Source organism: Heteronotia binoei, chromosome 1 (genome assembly GCF_032191835.1).
Source record: "Heteronotia binoei isolate CCM8104 ecotype False Entrance Well chromosome 1, APGP_CSIRO_Hbin_v1, whole genome shotgun sequence".
In the NCBI taxonomy this organism is placed as follows: Eukaryota; Metazoa; Chordata; class Lepidosauria; order Squamata; family Gekkonidae; genus Heteronotia; species Heteronotia binoei.
The window spans coordinates 70,278,297-70,294,459 of NC_083223.1; the positions used below are offsets into that span (position 1 = coordinate 70,278,297).

General features: G+C 46.3%; 1 protein-coding gene across 4 annotated transcripts in view; it reads left to right on the forward strand.

Moving 5' to 3' along the window:
* The window catches only part of ADGRB3 (adhesion G protein-coupled receptor B3), a 730,220-nt gene that overhangs the window by 436,243 nt on the left and 277,814 nt on the right, over positions 1-16,163 (forward strand). The window lies entirely within an intron of this gene.

Genomic DNA, 16,163 nt, shown 5'->3' on the forward strand with positions numbered 1-16,163 from the left:
AACAAATAAGATATTTAACATTGGAGACTCTGATTTAATTAGTTGTGTTATGTATGAGGAAATTGTACAATGTATTTACTTTTTTTGTAGGCCTTTCTATAAATGAAATTCAGTGCAGTCCTACACAGAGTTACACCCTTCAAAGTCCATTGAAGTCAGTGGGCTTAAAAGAGCATAACTCTGCTTAGGAGGGCACTGTTAGAGAACTAACTTGTTTGTTATGGATGAATGTTTTTTTGCTTTGCTTTCTTACCCCTTCAAAGTCCTTTTATAACTGAAATGGTGCTTGATGTTTTAACAGTGTGAGTACCTGCAAGAGATTAATTAATGGTGTCAGTCCACTATAACCCATTTCAGAAATAGTTCTTGGTGGTAAACAACAACTAAATCTTGAAAGTTGCTCAGTTGAAAATAGATTTATAACAGTCAGTTGATTAAAAGCACGCATGCCCTTTGACTGTGTTCTCATTTTAAAGGTAAGGTTGGAAACAATATCAAGGAGTTAGTTTGATGCTGATGTAAACACCCCTTCCTTTCCTTCCCCCTATACAAATGATGAACAAACCTATTCTTTTCCCCATGCAAATCATGAAAAAAGAAACATATTCCCAATATTTCTATGGGCCAGAATTGCATCTCATAAGAAACACAGGGCTGCCAGTGAAACTGGTAAGCCACACCAAGCGTTCCTGCTCTGCCTCTGACTTATATTTCTGACATATATGTAGTCTGACATATTTCTTAACATTATGTTTTTCCTACTAGTGGCTGCCAATGATAAAGAACAGGGAGTGGGAAATACCCATGATATAATGGCATCTAATGCACAGGGGAAGTTGTACTACAGAGGGGAGGTCAAGAACTCAGCTCATGGGGGTTGTCACTTTGCATTCACCATTATGTGACTTGGGGAAAACTCAGAAGTGATGCCCCACAGCTCTAGGAATTGCTGGAAATTCTGTGGTTTCATCAAAGATTTTCTGGCAATTTCTAGAGTGACAAAGTCACTTACAGGTTTTCCTAGAAATGATTTCATGGTATATGTATCACTGCATCCCCCCCCAAGGTCCCACTAGTTGCCAGGCACAGACTGTTTCTTATACAATATAGTAATTTTCTTGGACAATTATGAGTAAAAAAAAAATTCCGAACATAAAATGTCCTGTGACACCTTAATAACTGATTTGGAGTTGTTGTTTGTGCTACAACGGACTTAATAGTTACCCTCAAGAATGTGCTGAAGTTTTGTTCTTCCAAAAAATGACACTACATTATTTTGAGTTCTACCTAAAGCATGAATTTCATTTTAACACTATATGGTACAACTATCTGCTCAATCTATCTAGGTTTCAAACATGAGAAATTCAGAAGCAGAAAAGAACTGCATTACAGTTTACTCGTGCGCCCAACAATGGTGTTGTATGTAAGATGCTGCAATCACTCAGAAGTAGGGTGGCCATAATGTCTGAAGGCCAGCCAGGGACACCTTTTTTGGGGGGGAAGGTAGGGGTGTGCGCGCGCGCCAGAAACAGGAAGTGACGTCACTTCCGGTGATGTCACTTCCGGTGATGTCACTTCCGGTGATGTCATGCCACCGCCGGAAACAGGAAGTGACATCACTTCCTGCAACATCATTTCCCCGCGCCACCTGCCGGAAACAGGAAGTGACATCACTTTCTGTGACATCATTTCCCCCGCGCCACCTGCCGGAAGCAGGAAGTGACATCACTTCCTGTGACATCATTTCCCCCAAATGACATCATTTCCCCCAAATGCCACTTCCGGAAACAGGAAGTGACTTCACAGCACTTCCTGTGACGTCCCCAAAAATCCCCCAAATATCACCGCCGGAAACACCAAGATTATTTATAGAGAGGGAAAGGGGGAAATAAAGTTAAATAAAACTCTTTTTTTACTTTTTTCAAAGTGAGAAGACTAGAGAGAACGGGTTCCACGCTGAGAAGCCAGTCAGATTCCAGTGAGATTCCAGTGAGACTGTGCTGCATAATGCAGCCTATTTATTTTGTCCTGTTTGCTCTGTTGGCTCTATCTGCGCCACCTTCATCACTTTCGGGGTGTGGATCCCCCAGTGGGGTGGTCTCCCGACTCCCTCCGCCGGCTGTTTCTGATAGCCCTGCGCCCCCTCTTTCATTTGATATGTGTCCCGTGCGGGTGCCACCCTCCCGCCGGGAGATGCCGCAAAATGAGCCCCCTTGAGGCTTATGGCGGCAGGGCTCGGGGGAAGCGAGCTAGACTGCTGTTCTTTTGAGGGGTTATAGAGTGTTTCGAGCCCGTCCCTGTGGCATCGGTCCCATCGTTGTGGGACCCAGGGGGCCGGCGCAGCGGCACGCCGAAGCAGCCTGTCACTAATAACACAGGTCGAGATGCAGGACAGGAACCCGGAAGTGACCGACAGGCTGCTTCAGCGTGCCGCTGCGCCGGCCCCCTGGGCCCCACAACGATGGGACCGATGCCACAGGGACGGGCTCGAAACACTCTATAACCCCTCAAAAGAACAGCAGTCTAGCTCGCTTCCCCCGAGCCCTGCCGCCATAAGCCTCAAGGGGGCTCATTTTGCGGCATCTCCTGGCGGGAGGGTGGCACCCGCACGGGACACATATCAAATGAAAGAGGGGGCGCAGGGCTATCAGAAACAGCTGGCGGAGGGAGTCGGGAGACCACCCCACTGGGGGATCCACACCCCAAAAGTGATGAAGGTGGTGCAGATAGAGCCAACAGAGCAAACAGAACAAAATAAATAGGCTGCATTATGCAGCACAGTTGAGAAAGTGCCTTATCCCATATACTGATGAAGTAAATACAGGATCTGAGAACAAAATTGCACCAGAAGACACAAACACAAAGCTCCCTTACACTGAATCAGTGCTTGGGTCCACGAAAGTCAGTATTGTCTAGTCCAGTCACAAACACAAAGCTCCCTTACACTGAATCAGTGCTTGGGTCCACGAAAGTCAGTATTGTCTAGTCCAGTCACAAACACAAAGCTCCCTTACACTGAATCAGTGCTTGGGTCCACGAAAGTCAGTATTGTCTAGTCCAGTCACAAACACAAAGCTCCCTTACACTGAATCAGTGCTTGGGTCCACCAAAGTCAGTATTGTCTACTCCAGGGGTGGCCAGAGGGAGGGAGGAAGGAGGGAGGGAGGGAGGAAGGAGGGAGGGAGGGAAGAAAGGGAGGAGGGAGGGAGGGAAGGAGGGAAGGAAGGAAGGGAGGGAAGGAAGAAAGGAAGGAAGGAGGGAGGGAGGAAGGAGGGAGGGAAGGAGGGAAGGAAGAAAGGAAGGAGGGAGGGAGGGAAGGAAGAAAGGAAGGAAGGAGGGAGGGAAAGAAGGAAGGAAGGAAGGCCGCCCCCTCCCGCCAGCCGCCCCCCCCCCCGCTTTTGGCCCCCTCCCTCCCTGCCTGCTTTACCTGCTTCCAGGGCGGCAGAGAATCCGGCGGCGGCGACGGAGAGTCCGGCGGCGGAGAGGCCGGGGAGGCGTCGGAGAGGCCGGGGAGGCGTCGGAGAGGCCGGGGAGGCATCAGAGAGGCTGGGGAGGCCGGCGCTGGTTGCTGGAGGGCCTCCAGCGACCAGCGCCGGCCTCTCTGACACCCTCCCCGGCCTCCGCCTGCACTGGAGGCCCGCGTGCGGGGCCCTGCGGCGGTTGCCGAGGCCGGGGAAGCGTCGGAGAGGCCGGCGCTGGTCGCTGGAGGGCCTCCAGCGACCAGCACAGGCCTCTCCGACGCCCTTCCCGGCCTCTGCCTGCACTGGAGGCCCGCGCGCGGGGCCCTGCGGTGGTTGCGGAGGCCGGGGAAGCGTCGGAGAGGCCAGCGCTGGTCGCTGGAGGGCCTCCAGCGACCAGCGCCGGCCTCTCCGACGCCCTCCCCGGCCTCCGCCTGCACTGGAGGCCCGCGCGCGGGGCCCGGCGGCAGTGGCGGAGGCCGGGGAAGCGGCGGAGAGGCCGGCGCTGGTCGCTGGAGGGCCTCCAGCGACCAGCGCCCGCCTCTCCGCCGCTTCCCCGGCCTCCGCCACCGCCGCCGGGCCCTGAGCGCGGGCGGGGAAGGTGGCAAGTGAGGGAGGGAGCGTCCCCGCGCACGCACAGGGATGCTCCCTCCCTCACTCGCCACCTTCCCCGCCCGCGCGCACGGCCCCCACCTCTCTGGCTGGCTAAACCGGGACCTCTAATGGTCCCGGTATAGCCAGCCCGGGAGCCAGGAATTGGGGGCCAGAACCGGGACTTTCCCTGGAGACCGGGACGGTCTGGCCACCTACACTGAAGATCTTCTTAAATAAAGTATACCTTTATTCAGAATAAACAAAGAACCAGAACAAAGTTTGAATCCAGTGTCATCTTTAAGACCAACAAAGTTTTATTCAAGATACAAGCTTTTGTGTGCATGTACACTCAGGACTTTTTTCCTGGGGGAACATGGTGGAATGGAATTCTGGAACCTCTTTGTAGAAACAAAATTCTCAAAAAATGTTTAAAAGTTCATGAAATCTATCTGTTTCTCTTACCTTTCCCTCTTGAGAGTTCTGGCATGCCTTTTTCCAGGGGAAAAAAAAGCCCTGTGTACACTTCTTCAGATATATTGAAATGGAACTTTGATATCTTTATTTCCTTCACTATTTTCACCTGGAATTAAACCCAAACAAATGGTAACCATATAAACTAAGCTTGTTGTTCCTGTTTGGTCCTTGAATCTGTTAAACATCTTCATTATGCTGTATGCTGATATGTTGCTCACCCTCTGCCTATATGCATGGACTGGTAACTTCCATTTCAATGTATCTGAAGAAGTGTGCATGTACACAAAAACTCCAACCTTGAATAAAACTTTGTTGGATTCAAAGATGCCATTGGACTCAAGCTTTGTTTTGCTGCCTCAGATCAACATGGCTACCCACCTGCAGGCCTACCAGAGTATTGTATAGCAGGCTGCCTAGCCGGTCTATCCAGAGACCTAGGGTTGCCAAATTCCAGGTGATGACCTCTGGAATTAGAACTAATCTCCAGGCTACAGAGATCAGTTTCTCTGGAGAAAATGGGTACTTTAGAAGGTGGTCCTTACTCCCCAAACCCCGCTCTCCACTGGCTCCACTGCAAAAATCTCCAGAAATTTACCAACTCAGAGCTCACAGCCCTACTTAAGTAAATCCTGGTCTTTAATTGCTCCAAATTCTGCTACACTGAAGCTGAAATAAAATATTATACAAATTTCCAATTAAAACTGAAACAGAGAGAGTGATTGTACAGCTTTCACAGAGCAGCTGTGCATTGCAGGAACCCAACATCGCAAAAGCCACTGGATTTGTTGTGATTTCTCTCCTCCTTCCTCCTCAATCTATAAAAAGTGTTGCTGTCTTTCAGTAATATACTTTTGGAACCTCGAGAAATTATTTAACTTATGGTAGGAAAGTGTTCCAAATTTTAAGCAAAGAAATCATTCACTGCTGATTTCAAAATGGCTGTTACTTGACGCTGCTTAAAGATTTTCAATAATAGAAACAATACAGCAGGAGATGTATTAGTCAGCAGAGAGTAGGTGGGACCATAAAAGATTGATCCTAAGTACCATTTGTTATGCTTCCATAATTTATCACGTGGTTGTTGTCACTGCATGCTGCTTATGCATTTTATGGAACTAAGACTTTTTCTCCCTCCTGCCTCAAAGCTTAAGCTGATCACCCACAAGAGGTCAGGAAAGGATTCTCTTTTCTCTTGTATTTTGCCACAGCAGTTTCTCTAAACTACTTGACGGGGGAAATGGAGGTAGAGGCATCATGTTAAGTGCAGGCGTTTTATGATTCATTACTATATTTTCCCCTCAGCTGTAATTTATGATGAAGTATTCTACTCTATTTGATTATGTTATGGAATTTGTATTCTGATACCGTGCATTTTAAATTACTGTGAAAGCTCCCAGTATGCTGGAAAGGATGCCTAGGATTTATAAATCTAAATAAAATGTGCAGTATTGTGCCATTAAACAGATGCATAATAGTGAGGGCAGGGCAGTTCTACAGGTTCCTCCTACTCCATGCTTACATTTAGACTTCATTCTATAGCCTCATATTTTCCACACACGGCTGGCTGAGAGCTTGATCCATTGTCTGTAAATCATGCACATCTGGGTTATCCTTATGTCTTTTAAAAGTGACTGACATTTTGCTTTTGTTGTTTCATGATTTATGCCAGACAGTCTCTTTCTCCAATAAGACACTAGTTTCTCATTAGAAGTGCTTATTTGTTCAATGCGAGCTCCAGAAAACTGTGGCTTTCTACAGGTTTTCACAGAAGAGCCCCTGCATCGGGTAATTATAATCAGAAAAATCCAGTGCCATATCCTGGGCCATTCTTTGATGGCTGTGCATTAAGAAATCCATGCAGAGTCATAATGCAGCTTCAGCAGGTCTTGCACAGTTTGCAATATTCCCTAGGTAGAAGGTCTTTGTTGGAAGATAGTCTCTTTATAGAATAGTCTCTTTGTAGAATGGTGAGTAATGGTTTGTTTTTGTAAATTTTGGGACATTTCTCGAAGTATTTACTATGAGTTGCCTTCACACCAAATTCTGTTATTTGTGATGCTTGGTTGTGTTCTTTCTGCTCCTGATCTTTCTTGTAAGATCTCTGTGCTTGAACTTATTATTCAGTAAAGGTATGGTAGTTCATATCAGAAAGTCAAAGGAGACTGATTGTTCACTCTTAAGTAGAGTTACACCCTTCTACGCATATTGACTGTTGCCATGATGAAGATCTGTTTATTATTACACTGTTGGAAGGGTATAACTCTGCCGAGGATTGCACTGTAAGTAACCCCAAATGTTTGGCCTGAAGGTAGCACATATCCAAGCTACCTATACCTTATCTGTTTGGCACTGAGCCACTGCGTAAAAAACAACTTGGGAAAAATGAGAAATGAGAAACCATTACTGTGTAGGATTGCCAGCTTCCAGGAAGAGCCTGGAATTCTCTCAGAATCACATCTCTAGAGATAGTTCCTCTGGAGAAAATGGCAGATTCAGAGTGTATGTATATGGCATACTGTGGCATTTCCATAGATTCTCAGTGACATCCCTCCTCACCATATTTCCACTTCACCATATTTCCAGGAATTTCTCAGGCCAGAGTTGACAAACCTACTGCTGTGTTATGCTCAAAAATCTTCTGAAATATTGAAGATTCTATTGATGCTACTTCTACCCTAATCAGCTACTAGGGTTGCCAATCCCCTGTTGGGGGCAGGGGATCCCCAGTTTGGAGGCCCTCCCCCCACTTTGAGGTTATCAGAAAATGGGGGGAGGGGAATGTCTGCTGGGCACACTATTATTCTCTAGTCTCCATAGGGTATAATGGTGAATCGATCCATGGGTATCTGGGGCTCTGGAGGGGCTGTTTTTGAGGTAGAAACACCAAATTTTCAGCATAGCTTCTGGTGCCTCTCCTGACTCCCCCCCCCCCACCAAGTTTCAAAAAGATTGGACCAGGGGGTCCCATCCTCCATTTCCAATGGAAGGAAGGCATTTAAAAGGAGTGCAGTCCCTTTAAATGTGATGGTCAGAATTTGCTTCAGAGTTCAGTCATGCTTGTCACAACCTTGCTCCTGGTTCCACCCCCAAAGTCCCCAGATATTTCCTGAGTCAGACCTGGCAACCCTATCAGCTACTGTGTTATAACTGCCTCACTGCATTTAGCTCATGCTCTGTTTTGCACTTCTGAGTCCAATCCTCTTTTCTTCTGAAGTTTTAGTCATGCTCAGTGCCTTTCTGAGTAGAGGTGGTTCTGCTGTTTTGACTGTACCTGCATAGGCTTGAGAATCACAGAGAAACACCAGCCAAAAATCAAAAACCAGGAACAGAATCCAAAATAAGGGAGATAAATTGGGGCTTGATTTTTAAAAAAGAACGTTTTATTCTGGAAGGCTAGAAATATCTAGTGCAGAAGTGCTCACTCTTGTTGAGCCTTGGGCATTTCTGTCGTTTCTGTCGTTCTGACCATCACAAAATGTATGTCAGGAAGTACAAGAGCAGCTACAAAGAGCTGCCATGGAGGCAGTTTAAAATGTTGGGAAAATTTAAGCCAAGTGTTTTCGTATGATGGGAGCCGCTATTCTCCAAGCAGCTCGGCATACCGACCCAAATGTGCTACCTCCTGGATTTTTTTTAACTATCCTCTGTTCCAGTGTGTTGAAGGAAAGATGGAATTGGCTCTTTGCTTTAGGGAAGAAGCAAGTAGGTGAGAGGAAACACATCAGTGGGCACCATGTTGGTGATCACTTGTTCAGCATTATAGTTGGAAATCTTCCTTAAGGACAATGAGATTTGATATGCTTTTATTAGAAAGGCAATTCTCTGAGTCACATTGCTCTGAATTCTGAGTCACATTCATTCTCAAACACATATACTTATCGGTCTGTATCTCAGTATTCAGCTTTCATGTTGTAAACCATCTTAATGAGATGAGATGTGACCCGGTTCCATGCACAGCTTGTGTTTTGTATGCTGAAGATCCCAGGTTCAATGTTTGGCCTGGAGAGGAGGCGGCTGAGAGGTGATATGACTGCCATCTTCAAGTACTTGAAGGGCCGTCATATAGAGGATGGTATGGAATTCTTTTCTATGGCCCCAGAAGGTAGGACCAGAAACAATGGGTTGAAATTAAATCAAAAGAGTTTCCGGCTCAACATTAGGAAGAACTTCCTGACCATTAGAGCAGTTCCTCAGTGGAATAGGCTTCCTCAGGAGGTGATGGGCTCTCCTTCCTTGGAGGTTTTTAAACAGAGGCTAGATGGCCATCTGACAGCAATGAATTTAGGGGGAGGTATTTGTGAGTTTCCTGCATTGTGCAGAGGGTTGGACTAGATGACCCTGGAGGTCCCTTTCAACTCTATGATTCTATGATTAAAGGATATGAGGTTGCAGGTCTGGGAAAGAGCAAGCTACCTGAGACCAATCAGAGCATAGACTAGCAACCACTGATATGTCTCATGTAATAGGCAACTAATAGGTCATCCTTTTTTTCCACTATTCCCTTAGTTGTTTTGATGGTGTATAAGTGACTGTCATTGGCTTGTTTTAAAAGACTAAATGTTATTTTTTTAAAAAAGAAAACCCTTCATCTTTGGAATTATAACTTAGACTTTGGTAACATCTTCCAGAACATTGCAAACTCATTGAACTGCTTTTATTAAAATATTTTTCTGTTCGCTGTTAAATGTCATGTTATTCTGAACTTTCAAAACCTAAGAATTTGGTACAAGATCTAGGATATTTTCACAACCAATTAAATAATAACATGGGAAACCCAGCTAAGAAGCTGGGCTGCAAAGCATAAATCTTTCTTCCTCTAACTGGTAGACATTTTAAATACATACACACATACTAAAGTTAAGAAGGGCATCAGGCAGATTGGCCTTGTTGCCAAGCAGATTCCAGCTCTTATCCATATTAACTTAGTGAACTGGATGTGCTAGCTGTGCAAGCACAGTATTCCCTGCCTTGCTTGCAGACTAATGTAGTAACATACAAAGAAACAAAAGAGAACAGTGGAAACATCAGTCTGCTGCCTGTGAAGCAGTTGTTCCAGCTGTTCCCTCTTGTCTTTTGAGCCATTTGACTTGCATACTGTACAAATGCTTCTGCTAACTTGGTTTCCTTGTAGTATGAATCATCACACTTTCTTCCTATTCATCTTCCCAGCTGTAGTCATGGATATCCATGGCAGCTCATTAGTTTGCTGCCAGATGAAATGGCTTTAGAGGCAGCTGCCTTTCCCCATAGCTTTGATCCCTGCCTTCCTGATACTAATACCTAGTGGCCAAATTAGGTAAAAGAAGTCTAGCCTTCCCTCCCCATCCAAACCCTGTAATTTAGAGCAGGGCTGGCCAGTGGTAGCTCTCCAGATGTTTTTTGCCTACAACTCCCATCAGCCCTAGCCAGCATGGCCAATGGCAGGGGCTGATGGGAGTTGTAGGCAAAAAACATCTGGAGAGCTACCATTGGCCACCCCTGATTTAGAGGGAAGCTAATCCTACAAGTCTGTAACCGCAGTGGCACAAATTGCATTTAGTATTGTGGCAACCCACTTGACACCCAGTGTTTGCCACGGCTTTGAGATTTGTGAAGTTATACTCTAGAATGTAAAGCCCCTCGTAAAATATAAACATATCCTTGTATCCTGTCTACTTTCCTCAAAGTTTCTTACTCTGTGGTGATAGCTGGACTAAATTATGCCTCCGCCTCCAGATACAACAAACTTTTCTCCATATTGGGTATGCTCCCCTTCAAGATGCCTCTTTCTACACCTTCTGGGGGGAAGGCTGGTGATTTGTTTTCCTGTTTGTACCTCTTGGGATTTATTCTGCACTGTTTTCATTTGTTCTTGAGACATTTGATATGTTTATGCTCATTTCATGCTTTCTCTAGTGTGTGGTCTTCCTCCTGCAGTAAGTTCTCTTGAATATCTTTTGAATTGGATCTCATTAAGATACTTATATCATCACTACCATGAAAAGCACTGTCTATAGCTATGAGGCACAGTTATGTCAGCCAGTCATCCACTGGTTTTGACATCACTTGCTGCCTTTCATAAAATAATTTATGATGGAAAAAAACTTTTTTTTTTCTGGGAGTGCAGTATGTCTCAAACATTGCAAACAGCACTTTGGGTATCTCTCTGCGTTCTGGATAGTTTGTCACTAACATTCCAGGCCATGCCGATATATCTGCCTTTCTCCCCAATGCTGATTTGAAACTGACCACCTGTCCGCTTCTGAACCTGAAAATATTAGGTCCATGACTTCCCTCTACTGGGCTCAATTCTCATCAACATTCCCATGATCAAAGTCTATACTTGCTTGGTACTGTATACCATGCCTGCTCAGTTCATTCAATTTTCCATTCTCATTTATATCTGACACCATGTTATCTGGTCACTCACTCACCATGTTATGTATCTGGTCACTCACAAGGAAGTCTGCGCTACAAGGTCTTAGCAACTTATCAGCAACTTCCATATTCAGTCATTTACATGTTGCATTTTAAATATTCAGAATACACTGCCTGCCATTTTGGTGTACCAACAAGCTGCACTACAACTGGAAGGTACCATTTCAGATTTCAATAGGAAAATAGCCAACATATGTTAGATATTGGGCAGAGAAAGACCCCAAAATTTCAGCATAGTTCAATTCTTGGATGAATTTAGTGCTAACTGGAAAAAAAAATCAGCTGCACTTCCCCCCCTCCCCCACCCCACACACCACATTTGGCAGCATTAGAAATGAACACATTTCAAGGGGGCACAAAAGCAGAAAGATGGTGGCGAAAGTCTTAATAATAATAAATAAATAAATAAGATCAGTTGTGTTTTTAATAGTTAATAACTAAAGCAATCCTATCAACACAGGATAGTTACTCTGTTTTTGTTGTTGCTATTTTCCTGTGCTACAGGCATTATCTCTTTGTTTAAAACCTAGCATGCAGACCAATTTGTTTGATAAGCATAGGAAAGGAGGATTATGGTGAGTCCTTCTCCCCATTCCTAAAGATGCACTCTAGGCACTCCTGTTTGCCTTTTCATAAAGCTAGTGACAATGCCAGGGGGAATAAATATAATAAATAAAATAGGATAATAACAATGGACAGAATGGTAGCCAAACCAGCAACAAGCCATGACACCAGAACGGGACTGTGTTCGAGCAATAAGAGTAATATCTTCCTTCTGGATAAAGATAAATAATATCTTGCCCTCTGGAATAACAAAGAAAGCTTTTAACAGTGTGCTGGAAGGCCATAAGTAAGCAGGATATTCTGACTCCTTGGGACAGTGAAGTCTAAAACCTGAGTGCGTCTGCTGAGAAATGTCTTCCCCTGCCCAGCACCATGTCACCAGCTTTGCACCTCCCATCCCCCTGTACCTAACAACCCTGTCAAGTTGTGGGGTTTTCCTTTCCAGTCTCCATAGTATTTGTCAGGCTTGTCCATTTTATTTCTCCACACCTGCCAGCATCAACCAGTTATGTGGATCAGAAACATGAAAATGACCCTAAAACAATTGCATGTTACAGGGCAATGTAATAGATTGAATGAAGTAACTTTGGATAAAGGTTCACAGTTTTTCAGACATGGAAATGGGGTTTTATTTGGACAGCATATGGCTTTTGTTTTGATGTGAGCAGATATGCCAGAATGTCCTTCATTCTTCCCTAAGACTTTTCTTATGGCAGCAGTTTGCTTTTGGAGGATATCTGAACACAGCCTTTGGTCTACATTGGCTTAATGAAGTGCCAGGGTCAGAGATCATGGACATAGCAGAAAACAGTCTCTTGAATCTTCACCACTTCTGGAAGGCATGTAGCATATAGATTATGGTCTTGATGTGTCCTGAGTAGCATTATTTCATCATAATAAGATAGTCTTCTCCTTTCTTTAACTGGAAAGGAAGTTCATCTGGCAGATCACATTCAATGACTCCCAGGATCTCTAGCCTCTGTATAGGGAAGCCAGTTTCTAGATGGTTCAGGACGATCTGGATCTTCATCGTGGTCTCTGTGCAGTCCCACACATGGGTCTTGCCTTCGGCAACGGATCCACACCTCGGAGACTCCAATAGCTCGCTAGGAGCATCTTTCTTGGTGCGACTTCCATTTTGCTCTGGGGAGCAGGCATTGACTGCACATGCCTGGAGTGACCGGAAGACACATCTCCCACTCAGTTTCTTCCTAATCGCTGCCCAGACCACACCTACCTCGCTGCATTCCTCTCCTTGGCTTGTTTTTCTCCTTTGTTTTCGTGTGGTATCATAGTGTGTCGTTTTTTCTGTGCATGTGTCTTTCTTTCTTTAAAATCTTCCTTCGTCCCTAAAAAAAAGAGAGAGAGAGGGACCCTACTACTGCGCTTTCTTTCCCCTCTTTCCCCCCCTCCCCTCCCTTGTCTGGAGCGTATTGAAGGGAAAACAACTTTTAAAAAGTGCCGGAGGTGCGGGACTAAAATCCCCACAACCAACGGACATTCTCACTGCTTGTTTTGCCTGGGAGAAGCCCATAGAATCGAATCCTGCCCTCGTTGCGCCAACTTTGGAAAACAGGCGCAAAAAAATTGAGCAGCAAGACTAAAGAGCTTTCTCCTTGAAAAATCCCTCTGGGCGATGCCTGCATTGACTTCTCCGCCACCTCCCCCAGTAAGAGCGGGAGATTCGGCTGTGTCGGTCACTGTTCAGTCATTGAGAAAGCATAAGCCTGACAAGGGAGCTTCCCGCCATTCTGAAACCGGACACAAGTCCTCTAAAAAATCTCAACACCACTCTAAATCTTCGGCTCTGGCTCCCAAAAAAGTGGAGGAATCGTCCACCTCGACATCCAAACCCTCAACAACCATCTCGACTCTATCACCCAAATCGGCTCCGACAACCTCCACAACCAGGTCGACTCCAATGACTGCTGTCTCGATGTCGACTCCAATGGCGACCGTCACCCTATCTTCTCTGACCTCGACCCAGTCCTCGAACCCGCCCCAAATGTCAATTTTGACTCTATCAACACAGCTCTTCCTACCACCTGAGCTCTCAGCTCCGACCGACATCATCACCGACATGCCACAGATCCCATCCACCGTTCCACTGGATATCATCCCGATACCTTCCAGATCACCTTCACTGTCCCTCTGGACATCCTCAAATCTGAACTTCAGGCCCGACCTTGTGACCTTGAGGCTTGAGGCTTTCAAGGACATCGGGGTTTCTCCCCTGTACAGGGAGTTGTTGACACAGGTCCCTTCTCAGCACTACAGACACGACCGTGACATGTCCCGCTCCCACTCACCGTTTGAGAGAGAGTGCTATCGAGATCACAGAGAGTACCATCACCATGGGCGATGAGGCGATTACTCCTCTGCATCCTGATCACCATTGCCCCGATCCCATAGGACTCTCAGACATTACTTTCGATCGCCCTCAGATGATGGATACAGATGACCTTGGTATTGTGCCCTCTATGATCAGATCCGTGACTTCGATTCGATGTACTACCGAGCCTGAGACTTTGAACCCATGCTGCACCGAACCCAAGATTTTGAAACCGTACCTCTTTGAATCCAAGAGTATCAGCAGGATCTTTACCAGCAGCGCCAGCCCACAGTTCCTACTGCTACAGCCCCGCTGCTTTCCAGATCACCCTTTCAGGTCCCACTGGCTCCAACTCGTCCGACAGCAGAGACAGAGGCAGACCCTTCCAATCCTCATATGCCCCCCCCTGGAACCCAGATGATTTCATCTCTGACGAGGCACACTCTTCAGGCTCAGACTCAGAGCAGCCCCTGTCACTGAGTTCACCGGGTTCAGACACAACCAACCAAGCCGTTTGTCTCCTTCAGATGGTTTCAACGCCTACCTCAACCTAGTCATAAGCATGGCGGAGGACCTTAATGTCACACTCCCATCCGACTCTCTGAAGATATCGGATGTGGTTCATGACTTGGTCCAGTCAGACTTCCCATCAGGGTCACTCCTCCCCATGCTGCCAGTGCACCTTGAAGGTCTGCGAGAGGCTTGGGATAAGCCTGTCTCCATGCCACCGACCTCAAAACGCTTTGACTCCCTATACAGGGTCCATGCTCCAGAGTCAAAGTTCCTAGCATCCCATCCAGCACCAAGTTCTATAATTGTGCACTCAGCTTCAAAGGCTAAACCTTCCAAACATCCTACCCCACTGGATTGCGAGGGCCGCAAACTAGGCACAGTGGCTCTCAAGATCTACTCCCTGGCTGCCATGAACTCCAAGATAAACAACTACCTTGCCTACTTTTCCGCATACGCATATAACTTAGCCAATTAGTTTACACCACTGATCCAAGCCCTACCTGATGCCTCCCAGCGAGTGGCTTCAAACCTTGTGGCCAAGCTCTCAAGAGTCAGCAAGCAGCAAATAAACTTCATCCAGCATGCTGTATCTTCCAGAGTAATGACCTCTTCTGTCGCCCTCAGATTCCACACTTGGCTCTGGTCAATGAACTTGCAGCCTGACATCAAGCAGAAAATCAAGGACCTTCCCTTTGATGATCAGGGCCTGTTCCACGCATCCACTGATGAGGTGCTCACTTCTGTGGACAATGGGAGAAAATGGGCTAAGCGCTTGGGTGTCACTCAACCACTCACCCAAACTAGCCGACCCAGAACCTGGAGATCCTCCTACCCAAACTGCAACGTACTCCAAAACAACAGGAATACTGGAAGAGAAGGACCCCCCAGTTCAAGCAGCCCTTTCATCCAGAGTCTCGGACCCAACCATCAAAAAAGCCGACACCTCCCTCCAAGCAATCTCTTTGACTCCCCCCCCCAATCCCATAGAACATGCATCCCAATCTACAAGATTGCACCCATTCCTAAGAACATGGCAAAACATCACCACGGATTCCTGAGTGCTTACCATAATTCGAATCAGCTACGCCATAGAGTTCACTTTGCCCCCTCGCCGCCACCACTTCATCACCACCCCTCCATCCCCACAGCTGTACCAGGAGATTCAAGATCTTCTTCTCAAAGGTGCAATAGAGCCTGTCCCATCTCACCATCAGGGGACAGGTTTCTACTCACGGTATTTCCTAGTTCCGAAATGGGATGGAGGCAAGCGCCCTATTCTATATTTGAGAAGATTAAATAAATGGATAACCTACAAAAAATTCAGAATGATCTCCATTCAGTCGATCTTCCCCCTAATCCCCAAGGGCACTTGGATGGCATCCCTGGACCTTCAGGATGCCTACTTCCACCTAGCCATAAGGCCTCAGCATTGGCGCTTCCTGTGCTTCACCATAGGTCACCTGCATTTCCAATATCTGGCCCTCCCTTTCGACCTATCAACAGCTCCATGAGTATTCTTGAAATGCATGGTAGTGGTGGAAGCAGCACTTCGTCTCCGCAACATCGCCATTTTTCCGTACATAGACGATTGGCTCATAATCGTTGCATCCCCCAACCAACTAGAGACGTCCGCACTACTCATGCCTTGCTGGACTCCCTAGGTTTATGTGTGAACCTCGCCAAGTCCCACCTTACTCCTACACAGGACATTAAATTTATAGGCGCTCACCTGTGCATGAGCCCCCACTTGGTCTACCTCCCTCAGAACCGCTGTCTGACAATTCAGTCCCTAGCGATCTCACTCTTACAAA